Source organism: Equus caballus, chromosome 14, assembly GCF_041296265.1.
Source record: "Equus caballus isolate H_3958 breed thoroughbred chromosome 14, TB-T2T, whole genome shotgun sequence".
Classification (NCBI taxonomy): domain Eukaryota; kingdom Metazoa; phylum Chordata; class Mammalia; order Perissodactyla; family Equidae; genus Equus; species Equus caballus.
This window is the reverse complement of record NC_091697.1, coordinates 46,586,866-46,602,015: the sequence shown is the minus strand read 5'-3', so window position 1 is coordinate 46,602,015 and position 15,150 is coordinate 46,586,866. Positions and strand designations below refer to the sequence as shown.

General features: G+C 40.1%; 1 protein-coding gene across 14 annotated transcripts in view; it reads right to left on the bottom strand.

Annotated features, from left to right (window-relative positions):
- PPP2R2B (protein phosphatase 2 regulatory subunit Bbeta) overlaps positions 1-15,150 on the bottom strand; it is a 436,815-nt gene that overhangs the window by 301,832 nt on the left and 119,833 nt on the right. For 2 of the 14 annotated variants that reach the window (XM_005599324.4, XM_023617488.2), the window contains exon 1: positions 2,167-2,402. The exons of 7 other annotated variants lie outside the window; for them this stretch is intronic. The gene's annotated coding sequence lies outside the window, so the exon portion shown is untranslated. Of the gene's footprint in view, positions 1-2,166; positions 3,204-15,150 lie in introns of those variants that run through there. 5 more of the 14 variants (XM_070233100.1, XM_023617489.2, XM_070233103.1 and 2 more) reach the window with 4 other exon arrangements.

The following is a 15,150-nucleotide window of genomic DNA, read 5'->3' as shown; positions in this document are numbered from 1 at the left end:
ACGCAGTTCAAAACACTGCAGGTGGGACGGGCCTGGGGGCACAGCGGTTAAGTGTGCACGTTCTGCTTCGGCGGCTCAGGGTTTGCGGGTTCGGATCCTGGGTGCGGACATGGCACCGCTTGGCAAAGCCATGCTGAGACAGACATCCCACATAGAAAGTAGAGGAAGATGGGCATGGATGTTAGCTCAGGGCCAGTCTTCCTCAGCAAAAAGAGGAGGATTGGCAGCAGTTAGCTCGGGGCTAATCTTCCTCAAAAAGAAAAAAGCACTGTGGGTATCTGGATCTTTAAAGGAAATTGTACCCACCTAGGAGTCATTAAATGAGTTCTTCAGGGAAGGCAATAACAACGCGCCACCTGATTGCTTCGTTCAGAAGTACCTCCCAACTGAGTTCCCCCGGAAGAGTTGTTGTTCCTTGCTACATAACTGCATGACTGCCAGTCCCTAATAAGAAACGGCTTTCAGGATGGCTTGCTGGTATGTGTGTGTGTGTACAGAGGGAAGAGGCTGGCCACAGGGATGAGAACCACAGAGTAGATGAAACTTCTATTAACCTACTCCCAGCCTCCTGCACACCATGGTGTCCTAGTATGCTGTGTGTGTGTGTGTGTGTGTGTGTGTGTATTTGTGTGTGTGTGTGGCAGAGAGGTGGATACATCAGCAGTACCCATCTACCTCTGAAGAACAGGTTCAAACCTCATTTAATTCTATTATAAAATTATTCTTCAGGCATAATTTAGATTCTCTGAAAGTATTTTATCCACTGAACACCAAAACCTCTTTGGAGAGAATTAAAATGGAAAATGAGTAAACAAGCACTTCTCTAAATTAGACGATTTCTGGCTGAGCAGACCAAATGAGCCTTTTCTGGGGTGCAGAGTACAATGCATGGCTCTGGTCTTTGTTCTTGAGTAAGAAAAATTCAAGAGAGGAAAACCACTCTAGAATGAATAACCTCCAAATGCTAATTTTGCAAAACTAATACTTGTGACTCATTAATATTTGTAAGTCATCCAGTTTTTGCTATTTTGAAAAACAAACCACATGAAGTAGTAATTAATAGAAGATATCATGTCTTATTAACGTTCAGATAGTAATTACCAAAATCACAAATCCATCTGCTAAGTAGTCAGTAAACAAGACAAATGACTGTGCTCAGTTAAACAGATTATCAAATGCCTTTGGGAGCATAATCTAATAGCCCCAACTAAGCCATGAATCAAGCAGCTACTCCTTTTGCCACATGGACAGGACAGAGCAATCCTATCTCCCATGTGAAGCAAGACAGAGCAGTAGAGACATCCGGCCGCTCGCCCTCTCTGGAGAGAACGCACTCTTGGCGAGTGTCAATGTTACTCATGCAGCTTTCCCTTACAGCCTCTGTACTGACACTTAAGATTCGGTTTCTTTAAAAGACATAAGAGAAAAGACCCAAAAGACGTCACCTAAAGTTAAATACAATCCCACAAGCTTATGTATATAGAATGCCTATCAATGAGGCTTCTCAGCTCCCAACACAGAGGAGAAATTTCATCTTCCTGCAAACTTCTATGTCATTTCATCTCTACTTCTAGTCCAACATCCATTACTTATACACATTTCACATCTCCTCTCCTAGACAGGCATCTCAGGAACAGAAACTATGTCTTATTAGCCTTTCAAGTACAACAGCAATGACAGTATCAACAACAACTAATGGTAATAATAATAACAATTGTCATTAAGATGCCTACCATTTCTTGTGATTATAAATGTGCCAATCACTCAGGTGAGTGTTCTAATTTTTGTCATTTAATATTCACAGCAGCCACTTGAGGTGGTACATCCTCACTTTACATAAGGCAACTGAGGCTCAGAGAGGCTGAGTGACAGGGCTGAGATTCATTTCTAAGTCTGGAAGATTCCAAAGCCTGTGTTCTGAAATACTATGCTAAACTGTATGTATTCCATACAGTGGCTAGGTCAGAGCCAAGTACATAGTAGACACTGAAAAATGTCAGCGGAATAAATGACTATCTTAATATAATTCATTCCTGCATCCCCTTGGTAGTTAAGGTTAAATCTTTGCAGTTTCTGCTTTCCTATATATTTTTCCCAGGTGTGCATGATGCTAAGGATTATTATCAGTACTGGGTATCCAAAAATGTCCATGAAACTTCCTCTTACCTTCTTTACATCAGAAAATAAACACCTCTCCAGGACTTGACCTCCTAGTTCAGTGTCTGCTGGGATGATATTCACAATAGGGCACATTCCATGGCTTTGCATTTGCATTGGTGTTACTCACATGTTGGGCTGCAGGCTAGATGGTAGGAGGCAGCCCAATGTTCTTGACACCTCTTCCCAGCTCTCTTCAACATCCTGAGCTCTACAGTCACATGGCAGGAAGCTCAAGGCCTAGTGGCCACTGACTTCACAATAGTCAATGTTCCCATTGGTGAGGGTACTGGGCTTTTGCTGGTTTAACCCTCTCAGCACATAGTCTTGTCCCTCTGTCTAGTAACAGGACTTCTGCCATGCAGCCACGTGATTGGAGGACTTACACCCCACTCAGCACTAGAGTAGAACCCTGGTTGGTTTAAGCCAGTCAGCACATCCATTGGCCTTGCCACAATGATTAGTTCAAGTAGGAAGATGCCATTCAAGCCAGTGAGAAACAAGGAGATGTTTCCTGGGGCCTTTGGGAAAAATGCTTCCTGGTTCAGAGAGCTACTAGGAAAAATTCTCTCTCTCCTTGTTGGACATTTAGGTAGAACAAGAAAGATCCAGAAGATGTGGGAAATCATTCTGGAACTATGAAGGAATCCAACCTTAGGATTAAGGAAGATACCACAGAAGACCAAGAAGAAAACCGGAAAGAAATTGTTTTTGATGCCGTAGCTGAGCCACTTAAGCCTTGCTCGAAAGCTTGGACTATTTCCAGGTTTTTCCGTTACATGAGAGTCTGAATTCCCTTTATTGATTAAGCTAGTTTTGAGCCAGATTTTCTCTGACTTAAAATTAAAAGATTCATAATATATACAGGTGATAACTTTGATTGTTTCATGCTCATCATAATATTCACTAATTTTTTTTCAGAACAGCGAGAGTGACAGCAGTCTGGAAGGACCACAGCTTATCACAAACTGCAAGCAGGCAAAATTCACCTGTCAAAGCCTGAGTGGAACTGGCCTGCATGATTTAGGGCTGTAATCTCACAGAATGCCCTCAAGTGTGTTTGACACTAGTGAACTGCGTTCCAGTCAATTCTTTCTATGGTAGTCATAAAGCCTAATTATGAAGACATGATGAGATCACTGCATAACTGGACCAAGAAGTAATGGCTGCCCTAAGCACCAGATCAGCTCATCCCAGTGCTACCCTACACAGATCCTTCTTGGGTTTCATATATGTTCAACATTTTCAAATGAATTAATAAATATCAGTTACTTAGAGAATGATGTTCTCTGAGACCCCTATGCTGCCTTTGCTTACAACGACAACTGCCCTTGAAAATCATAAATTCAGCACAAATAAAAGAATTACAGGTTTTCATGCAAACAACCTGCAGCAAACTGTAATCACAGCTGCCTCGTGGTGACGTGACAGCTTGAATTTGACCTCTTAGACTTCTACTTATGAAGAATGGGTTCTTCCCAAATGCTGGAAATTTTGGATATGAGGATGAGAATGGAGACGACAACAGGGAGAGACTAGAACAGCAGGCATTGAATCTCCAAAGCTTTATCGTGAGAGTGAGAAAATGGGATATGGCAACCTCTTCTTATTAGAGTCTGCTTCATGGGTAAGCAACTTGTACAGTCACACAGGGCCCTCTGCTCAGGAGCACATCTTGCTTGTTTTAAAGGTCTGCTGTCACCATCCTGAAACTCTTAATACTTTTTGAGCAAAGGACCCTGTGTTTTCATTTTAACTTTTACTTTAGTCTGCAAATTAAGCAGCCTGTCCTGCTTGTCATAGATCTTCAGTTCCTTCTATTAAAATCACACAAGAGCAAAAAGACTAGAAATCTTACCAAAGATCTGCCTTAGATTTCCTTTATGCCTCCTCTCTTTTTTGACTGTCTGTTCCTTCTTGACTGCCTTCTTTGAACTGAACAAATATTTTCAGTGTGACGTTGTAATTCTTCTGTGGATTTACTATATTTTTTGTTATATTCTCAGTGGGGTTGCAATACGCATTTTAATTTATCACAGCCTTCTTCAGATTAATGCTAATTTAATTCTGGAAAATATAGAAACTTTCCTCCAATATAATTCCATTCCCTCATCCCTTCTTTGTGCTATTATTGTCATATATATTAAATCTATATATGTTATAAACCCAACAACACAGTGTTAAAATTATAGTTTCATACAATCTCATGTCTTTTAAAGAAGTTGGGAAAAAATGAGAAAAAAGTATTTAAGGAATCTTTTATACTAACCCACATATTTATTATTCACAGCGCTCTTCATTTCTTCCTGTGGGTCCGCGTTACCTTTTGGTGTCTTCCTAAAGGGCTTCTTCTTTCCGTACATCTTGTAAGATAGATCTACTAGCAACAAATTTGCTCAGTCTTTGTTTATTTGGGAATGTTTTTATTTTGCCTCCATTTTTGAAGAATAGTATTGTTAGATATAGAATTCTTGTTTGACAGTATTTTTCTTTCCACCTTCTGAATACATCATTCTACTGCCTTCTGGCCCTTATGGTTTTAGATGAGAAGCCAGCTGTTAACCGTATTGATGCTTGCCTATGTATGATGAGTTGTTTTTCTCTTGCTGCTTCTAAGATTTTCTCTTGGCCTAGGCTTTCACAGTTTGATACGATGCGTCAAGGTGTGATCTGTTTGTATTTGTCCTACTTGGGTTTCTTTGAACTTCTTAGATGTGTAGGTTAATGCTTTTTTAAAAGGCAAGTTTGAGACATTTTTGGCCATTATTTTTTCAAATAATTTTTTCTGTCCCTCTCTTTTCTCTACATGGGACTCTCATTACATGGATGTTGCTATGCTTGATCTTGTCCCAGGTTTTTGAGACTTTGTTCTTTTTACTTCAATCTTTTTTCTATTTGTCAGCTTGGGTAATTTCTATTAATTTATAGTTCCCTGATTCTTTCTTCTGCTTTCTCAAACCTACTGTTGAGTGCCTGTAGTGATTCTTGTTTTTACAATTATTTACTCTTCAGCTACAGAATTTCCACTTGGTACTTTTAATAATTTATATGTCCTTATTAAGAATTTCTATTTATTGATCTATTGTTGTCACATCTGCCTTTAATTTTTTAAAATATGGTTTCCTTTAGTTCTTTGAAAATATTTATAATAGCTTCTTTGAAGCCTTAGTCAACTAATATCCGGTAATACTGAGACCATTTCTATTAACTGCTTTTTTCCTGAGTATGGGTCACATTTTCATGTTTCTTGGCAGGTCTCATAATTTTTCTCTCAGAAATGGGATGGATATTCTAGATAATATATTGCAGCTACTCTGAATTCTGATACTTTTTCCCTTGGAAGTTGTTGTTGCTGCTGTTTTGTTTCTTTAATAACTTGACTGGGCTAAATCTGTGAAATATGTTTCCCCTGTGGTCACTAATGCCTCTGCTAGGTTGTTGTTGTGGCTTTAGTTTTAAATATATATCCTTCATTTTCTTTTTAAACTTGGCTTGCTAGAGGTTGCTCCTGTGTCTACATACGTTAGTGGTCAGCTAATGATTTTGACTTTTCCCTTTTCTGCCTTGAATTCAAAAATTATGTAGGCCATCCTGGTTGTTACAGATCTTCTTTTTCTCTATTCTTCTTTCATGGATCTCCTTTCACACACTTAAGTCCAAACTATGCTAATGGCTCAAGAGCAATAAAATCTTTCTTACACTTCTAAGACAATTTGCAGAAACAATTCACACTGCTATTGCTATAAAGCACACAAATTGACTTGCAACAAGTTGGAAACATTCAGTCAACTCTCCAAACACCACTTGCTGTCTATTCTGTCATGCGGTCTTCCCTCTAGGCAAAGAATGGTAAATATCTGATGCTGCCCGGCTTGCTGTCAATCAATGCTCCGCAACTGTAGCAGACATCACTAATCAATTGTGACTTCCTTTCTTGCTAACTCCAGACATGGCCCCAGAGTCCTCCTCAAACAGAACTCCAGGCAGCCATTACATGGTTGAGGAGATGAGACCTCCTAGCCATACCTTCTTTGAGTCCCCGAAGCTGAAGTTTGTAACTCTTTGTACTATCTGCTCTGCTTCTGTCCACTAGTCAAGGCTTTGGGTTTAGTTTCCTGAGGAATATGTCCTCTTTTATTTGGGCCTCAGGCTCAGCTCCTTCAGTTCAGTTTTTCTTCTGGACCTCTGCACTTACTGCCTTGGTGATTTCCTCCATTCTCATGATTTTAAATCCCATCCACTTATTGGCCCTTCTCACATTTATATTTTTAGGTTAAATCTCTTCCCCAAACTCAACACCCTACATATCATCTCCACTTGGAAGTCTAAAGGACATCTTCAGATGACCATGCCCCAAACTGAACTCTTGATTTTCCACCTGGAATCTTTTCCTCCCCACTAGGCTTCCTCCATCCTGATTGATATTAAATTTATTCTCTCAGATGCTCAGACCAAAAAACTTAGAGTCATCCTTGATTCTTCTCATTCTCTCTCACAACATCAGAAAATCCTATTGCTTCTACCTTCACAATAAATCATAAGCCCATACCTTCTTACTACTGTCATTGCTACCATCCTGGTGTGAGCCACAACATCTCCCACAGGATTATTGCAACTGATTTCACTACTTCACTACTCTATCCTATAGTCAACATAGTCTCCAGAGTGATCTTTGATCCCTGGTATTTTATACCCAACATAGTAGCTGGAAGGATCTTTTTCAAAAGTAAAGCTGATTGTGTCACTCCTCTGCTTAAAACATTCCAATGGCTTCCCATTTCACTTAGGATAAAAGCCAAAGACTTTTCAATGACTTACAATACTTTGCACTGTGAGTCCTGCCATCCCCTTTAATTCACTGATCTCATCTTTCACTATACTACCTCTTACTCCTTTCCAGGCATGCTGGCCTCCCTGATATTTTTAAAAACACTATTTTTGGATACTTTGCATTGGCAGTTTCTTCTTCCTGAAATGCTCTTACCTTAGATATCCATGTGGCTCATTCTTTTACCTCCTTGAAGTTTTGCTCAAACGCCACCTTCTCAATGTGGCCCACCTTGACCACCCTATTTCAAATTGCAAATCTATCCTTCCCATCTGCCTCTCCCCCACTGCCATTCCTTTTTGCCCTTCTTCCACATCCCTCTCACCCTTTTCCACATTCTCTTTTCTTTCCATAGTATGTTAACTTCTGCTGTATGGTAGAATTTACGTACTTAATATCCTTATTGTTTATTATCTGTCTCCCCCCCTCTAGAATGTAGCTCAGAAAGGTAGAGATTATTGTTTTGTTCACTGGCATAGTATCAAAGTTTCTAGAAAAGTGCCTGGTGCAGAATAGGTATTCAAATAGGTATTCATTTGTTGAATGAGTGAATCAGTGGTGGATCTATGGTTCTGATATAGGTAGGTGTTTTTGAAGACAAGGACTAAAGATGAGAACAGTTCCCAAAGAAACTTCAGGAGTGAAACAGTTCAAAGAAATGTTAAGAGAATCTTCATGAAAAAGAGTCAGTGGTAAAAAAAAAAAAAAAAAAACTGAATGAGAGATTATATCCTCATCTCGACAAGTCCTGGGGTACATTAGCATATTAAAGGTTCTGAGAAGTCCTGCAGGCAACAAATGGACTTAAATTCATTATGCTCTGGCTTTTTTCAGAATCATATTCTTTATCTTTGATTTTCTATAGTTTGAAAATGACATGCTTAGGTGTAGTTTTTTTGGCATTTTTTCTGTGTGTTATTCTCTAAGCTTTCTGAATCTGTGGTTTGGTGTCTGACATTAATTTTGGGAAATTTTTAGTCATTATTTTGTCAAATATTTCTTCTATTCCTTTCTCTCTTTCTTCTGGTTTTCCGATTGTGCATATGTTACATCTTTTGTAGTTGTCCCACTGTCCTTGCATGTTCTGTTCTGTTTTTTTCAGTCTTTGTTTTCTTTGCTTTTTGGTTTGCTATTGATATATCCTTTAGCTCAGAGATCTTTCCTCAGCCATGTCCAGTCTACTAATAAGCCCATCAAAGACATTCTTCATTTCTATGACAGTGTTTTTTATGTCTAGCATTTCTTTTGGTTCTTTCTTAGGATTTCCATTTCTCTGCTTACATTGCCCATGGGTTCTTGCATGCCATCTACTTTATCCAGGAGAACCCTTAGCATATTAATCATAGTTGTTTTCAATTCCCGGTCTGATAATTCCAACATCCATGCCATATCTGGTTCTCATTCTTACTCTGTCTCTTAGAGTTATTTATTTTTTTTAAAGATTTTATTTTTTTCCTTTTTCTCTCCAAAGCCCCCCGGTACATAGTTGTATATTCTTCGTTGTGGGTTCTTCTAGTTGGGGCATGTGGGACGCTGCCTCAGCGTGGTTTGATGCGCAGTGCCATGTCCGCGCCCAGGATTCGAACCAACGAAACACTGGGCCGCCTGCAGCCGAGCGTGCGAACTTAACCACTTGGCCACGGGGCCAGCCCCTCGAGTTATGTTTTTTGCCTTTTAGAGTAGCTTGTAATGTTTTTCTTGATAGCTAGGCATGATGTACTGGGTAAAAGGAACTGCTAGAAATAGGCTTTTAGTAATATGATGCAGAGATGTCCTATGATTATACCTTCATCTTTTAGTGAGCCTATGCCTCTGGGCTGTGAACTTCACAAGTGTTTCTCAGTTTTTTTCTCTCTCCTAAGGTGGGACAAGATGGCTAGAGAAGGCTGGAGTTGGGTATTTCCCTCCTCCCTTGTGGAAGGCTAGAGCTGACTGGAGGTCAGTTCCCCCGGGTCAGTTAGGCTCTGCTTAACTAGTTCTTCCTGAGGGCAGACATTGCTAAGAAGGACAGAGTGCTCTGGTGTATTTCCACTTGGTTCCTTTTCTCCTCATCCTGCCAAAGTAGAAGGGATTTTTTTCTGATATTTACTGTGAGAGCCTAGTCCACCTCTTGGAGGTAAATTTCACAAAATGATGGGGCGCCTCTGTGACTGAGTCCCCTTGAAGTTTTTAACTCTTAGAGTTGTCCACACTGAGCCTCGAGCAACACATCACTTCCACTTCAGGTTTTCCTACCCCAGCAATGGTCTCCGAAGCAGTTTCCTCCTGAGAGTTTCTGCTCCGATAAGATGAGACTCCCTGTGCTCGCCTGTCTGTCTCTCCAACCTGGGGGGCAGGAGTTTGCCCTGTGTCCTCCCCTCTCTTACAGATCCAAGAAGAGTTGCTGATTTCTCAGTTTGTTCAGCTTTTTACTTATTGTTAAGATACAGTGGCAATTTCTAAGCTCTTTATATGTGAAACTGGAAACTGGAAGTCTTAACTTTTTTGATCCAATCTCAAACTTCCAAAAAAGGCTTATATATTATGATATATAAGTAAAATGAGTCCCACTTGTGAGTGTGGGCTCTGGAGATAGACTACGTGGGTTTGTATCTTGGTTTTGCCATTTACAGGAGTTATTTCGTGTCTCTAAGCTTTAGCTCTTTTATCTGTAAAATGGGATGGTAGTATATCATGGTTTTGAGTGAGGATTAAATAATATAATAGTATCAAGTACATAATAAGCACGCCTATAATTTTTTAAATTAAACTATTTGAATGCATATGATCTGCTAGGTATTATCCTAGATGCTGGAGATACAGAAGTAGAAATTGGCTCCTGGGTTCCTGGAGCTGATGTTCTAGAGGCAGGAGACAGACTAGAAATATGTAAACCGTCAATGAACACTTTCTGATAGTGATAGTGTTATGAAGAAAATACATCAGGGTTATGTGATAGAGAGAGGGGAACAGAGGGCTGCTTTAGATTGGGTTAGTCCAAAAGGCTTTTCAGAGCAAGGGACACTTGCACTGAGAGTTCAACAGCGAAGAGCCAGGCAAGCAAAGATCTTTCTGGAAAAACAGCAGCACAGCAGAGGGAAGAACAAGAACAGGGGTTTAAAGGTGGAAATGAGTTCGGCTTGGTCAGGATTAGATGAAAAGTCCATGTGGCTGGTCATGGAGAATACAGGAGAGAAATGGCATCCGTACTGCTTTAAACACCACCAACACCTCTGGGTCTTGATTTAGGCGATGACCTCTCAATTTATAGTCTTTTATTGGGAGGAAAGGAGAGCCATTCTAGGGAATTCTAGCAATGACCCAGGGGTCTGGAGAAGAAGGGAGATGCAATTATCAGAGTCTTGGAATTCAGGGGGAATTGACCAGCCTGTTTTGAATAGGTTTTCCAGGTTGGGGTGGTGATCTTTGCTCTCCCCTATCCACAAAAAAGGGCAGTGGGGTTAAGTTGGATATGAATGACCAACTCAGAGGGTAAAGGGATATGAATTAAAAACTCAGAAAAAAGGTCCATACCTGAGTCTTATTGATACTGTGTTTTCCCCTGGCCTCTAAGGCTCTCATTCTTGTTGAAACCTATGTTCATTTCTCTCAGTTGACATGTTAGTCTGAAAATTCTCTTTTGTGCATTCTTTCTCCACGTCCCCCTTTTTGGATGGTAGAGACAAATCTCTTGGGTATAACTAAACATCCAAGAAAATGCTCAGCAAACACCATACGCTATCACTTTTAGCTTGTAAAAGCTCAGTTACTCAGCATACCATAATTAAGTCCTTTACCAGACATAAAACCCTCCCCACATGCCCAGTGAATATAAATTTCCATTGGTATTCATTTGACCTTGCCAAACTAGACTGAAAATTTTGTTCTGTTTGTGCCAAGGATAATTTTTTTTAGTGCTGTTCTCAATGATTATAGTTGAAAGGAGGAGAAAGTGATACCTCTGTAACTCAAACCAGATTCTTCTGCAATAATACATTGGCAAGTGACAATGTGATGATATTATTTTATGTGTGCATGCTTTTGTTTCCGATCTTATTGTTTCTGATGGCAGAACCACTCCGTTTGTTATTCTTCTGCTACACAATGGGAAAGGGAGGTTAGAGGATTGCTGACCTCCCTGCAGCATCACAAAATTCTTTTTTTTTTTTTTTTTTGAGGACGATTAGCCCTGAGCTAACTACTGCCAATCCTACTCTCCTTGCCGAGGAAGCCCGGCCCCGAGCCAACATCCGCGCCCATCCTCCTCCACCTCATATGTGGGATGCCTACCACAGCCTGGCGTGCCAAGTGGTGCCATGTCCGCACCTGGGGATCCGAACCGGCGAACCCCGGGCCACCAAGAAGCAGAACATGCAAAACTAACCGCTGCGCCACAAGGCCGGCCCCAACAAAATTCTTAATGAGAATCCTTGCTCATAGTGGGCCTCCTTGGTAATGTCCAGAAATAGCACCCATTCTCAATAATCTTTCCTTTCTGCATAGGTGGTGTTTTCTTGACAGATCTAAGCCCAGTCAAGGGTACCCTATGATACTAATTCAAAGATTGAGGGGTTGTTTGCCTATAGGGATTTACTCAGATGTCATCCTCCCTCTTTCTCAAATTCCTGGCTTTCAAGCAATTTCATTATTCTTAGCAACTCTAGCAGAGGGTAAGCAAAAGGCATTGGGGAGAAAATTCAGGCCACTTGTAGCTCCTCATTAACAGGTATGGGAAAAACCTGGGTGGGTGATAGAAAGGATTGAAATTGTCCAAAGTGAGGTCTGAGAATTCTCTAAAGGTTTTCATGAGTCCCACCTTAGCTTGTTCTTTCATGGATAATCGAGAGTTGACTATAAATGAGAAACAAGTCTTAATTACATGTCTTAACTACTATAAATGAGAAACATGTCTTAATTAAAACATGTCTGAATTACTTCATGACTGACTAATAAAGAAGTTATATCCTCAAATCTTGAATGTAGATTATAATTTAGAAGAGAACCGTGTGTATGAGTGCAGGTGTGGGCACACTTGTATGTTATGTGTTTGTGCATGAGTGTGCATATACGTGCATGAGTTTTGTTTGTTTTTAATATGGGCTTGAACAGATTAATCAAAACTCTTTTTTTCTAACCTCCAGCAGCTCATCCAGGTCTGAGCATTAGCAGCAATCTGGTACATGACCCATCATTCTTCCCTAGGCGTCAGGAGAGTTCCAAACTCTTTGGATCTTCCTTAGTATGTTTGTGCTCAATCGTTTAGACAGTCTCAACCCACTCATTCAGTAACCATTCACACCATGTCACTCTATTTCTTTTTTTCTTATACTAAGTCACAATTATCTCCAGGGAACCAGGATTCTCAAATTCAAATCCTTTTGTGCTCTAGAGCTTATCAAGTTATCAGCCTGCCCCTCAGTTTTCTATCCTGGCTTTAAGGGATCAGTTGAATTACCTAAGATAGCAAATCTTTGGACAATAGATCCCATGAAGAGACTGAAGGGTCCAGCGGTGCAGGTGGCTAAATCCTTTTCTCCCAGCTGAGAGCTTCTTTATGCACATCGCATCTGTGATCATGATAAACAAGGTCACAGAGCAGTGAGAAATGGGAAACTAACTGCCTCGTGCATGCCAAGACATAGCTCCTGCTGAAGCGTATTGTGAGAACCACCTTGAGGAAGAGGACAGGTAGAGAAAGCTATATCCATGGGAGATATTACAGCCGTGGAGGTATGAAAGAGGCCTGGGGAATCTGGAAGGACAGCCTAGGAAACTGTTTCTTTACCTGGAACAGCATTAAGCAGGCTAAAATGTCTATGTGGGAATTATACTGCATGCTGTTTTAATTAAAGTTGATTGTATTCTACCTTGGAATTATAACTAATTCTGTTTGCTCTGAAAAATTCTGATTTTTTTTTTAAAACATCCTTTGCTTCAGCAGCTAAGATTTCAAGTCAAAGGGATTGGAAAATAATCCCATGTGTTTCCAATTGGGTGAATTGTTTGCTTGTCAAGTTATTTCCTAAGATTTTTTTTTTCAATTAACATATTAGATCCTTGAGGAGTTCTCTGGATAAATGCCCAAGTTGCTGTTTGGTTAAGTAGAATAGCACAAAGCCTGTGTTCAGGGAACCCAAACCTCTGCTTAGTGAGAAGGTCAAACCTCACCTTAATTATTTCCTTTAAAAATCAAAAGGTTTTTTACAATTATTTTAGAGGTTTTTTTCAAAAAATTTCTCTATCAGATAAGCATTTTGGCTATGGTGCCTGATTCTTGAGAAAAAACAAAAGGAAAGAAAAAGGACCCTATTATCAACCATATTTGTGATGCTATTAATGATCACTTTGTTTTATTCTGAAATTTCTACTTTAGGCAGATTACCTAGCATCTAGCTAGAAGCAAAACGAGACACATGTAAACTAGGCATATGTGGCCCATTGTGACAAACAGAACCTATGAGGAATTAAAAGAGGTAATCTTTCACAAGTGAGGGGAAAAAAAAGTGTGTGTGTGTGTTGCAGGTGTGACTAGGGGAGACTTTGGGCTCAAAGAATGTACGTACAACTTCTAGATTTAGCTGTAGCTCAAATTTGAAAACCAAATATTTAAAACTTGGATCCTATTTCATCAAAGCTGAAAGAGTAACTGGAGAAGAGAACAAACATTTTTTTGAGTGAATGGTATTGTTAAGGTGAACCAGATCGCTAATTGGTAATGTCCGTAAAGAGGCAGGGCTGGCCCGGATATGGAACTATGGAGAGGGCGGGACTTGCCCGTTGGTGTAGAAAAATAGAGGGGAAGTCATCCCTCACTTACTGCAATGCATTCCTGCTCTACTAGTTACCGTTGATTTGTTTACGTATTTATCCATTCATTCCACCATTATGTGTTAAACTTCTACCAGTTGCCAGGCACTGAAGATACAACAATAAACCAGACAGACTTACATCCAGTCCGTATGCTACTTACAGTCTAATGAAAGATGCAAACGATTAATTACACAAGACATAACTATGCCATATGGCCCTTGCTAACATGAGGTAAGGCCAAGTAGCTCAGGGAGTGCTTAGTGGGACCACCCAACAACATCTGGGGATGGTGTTGAGCTGCCAGGAAATAAATTCCTTGAGGAAGCAGCATTTTAGCTGAGGCTGAAAGTGTGAGCCAGGTAAATGAGGATTGACAGCAAAGGGGGAGGGAGAAGAAAAAAGGGTTCTGATGGTATGTTGGAGGAACTAAAACAAGTTTTGAATGTCTTTGGTGTTCAGTTGGAAGAGGGTGGTAGAAAACGTGGCTAGAGGAGTGAGCAAAACTTACAGCCATGCTGACTTGAGACCTAACCTCTGGGATCTGCAAAGGCTTAGAATCAGATGGAACTGGGCTTGACTCTCAGCTCTGATCTTTGCCAGCAACTTGGGTAAGTCACCTTACTTCTAAGCCTTGTTTTCTTTATCTATATAATAGGGATAGACCTACTTCATAAGATTGCTTGGAAAATTAAATGACAAAATACGTCTCTACCTGGCAGATTGGAGTATTCAATAAATAACAGCTATAAAGGTTCCTTTTAGAATGGCCACATACAAGGGCATTCCAGCAAGGAATAAGATCTCAGAGAAAGTAAGCTCTATTGCTGTCATTAGCAAGGCTAGACCTGTCGGCATTTTGGAGTGGGGTTAATCTCCTGTTGTTTCTCAGATACTTATTCTTTATGAACGGTTAGTCTTATCTTTAGTTTCAAGAGAGCAAAGATTTCCTAATATAAGCAATGGAGTCGCTTGATAAAATATCATTTTAGGTAATGTGTCCATCTGCTATTACACTTATTATTCTGGTCATTCTTGCTGCTTGATAAGATCCTCAAATTGCCATCACGTCCCCCTCTGAACGGACATAAGAAATAAATGAAATAAACTATTGACCACATGCAAGGGTTGCTAATACATAAGATACCTTCTTTTTGTTATCAGCTTAAGACCCTGGTAAGCAGGAAAAAAAAATCCCAACCCTAGACAGTTATTATTACAGATGGTTTCTAAAAAAAGACGGGTCTGTTGAGATTCTTACAGTTCTTTTGATTGCTTTTCACATCACTGGGCTCAAACAAACAAAACCTCTCTCCATAGATAGATAGACAGTAGGAGAGCACTCACAGAGCAAAAAAGCTCTCCTGAGCCACAAAGAC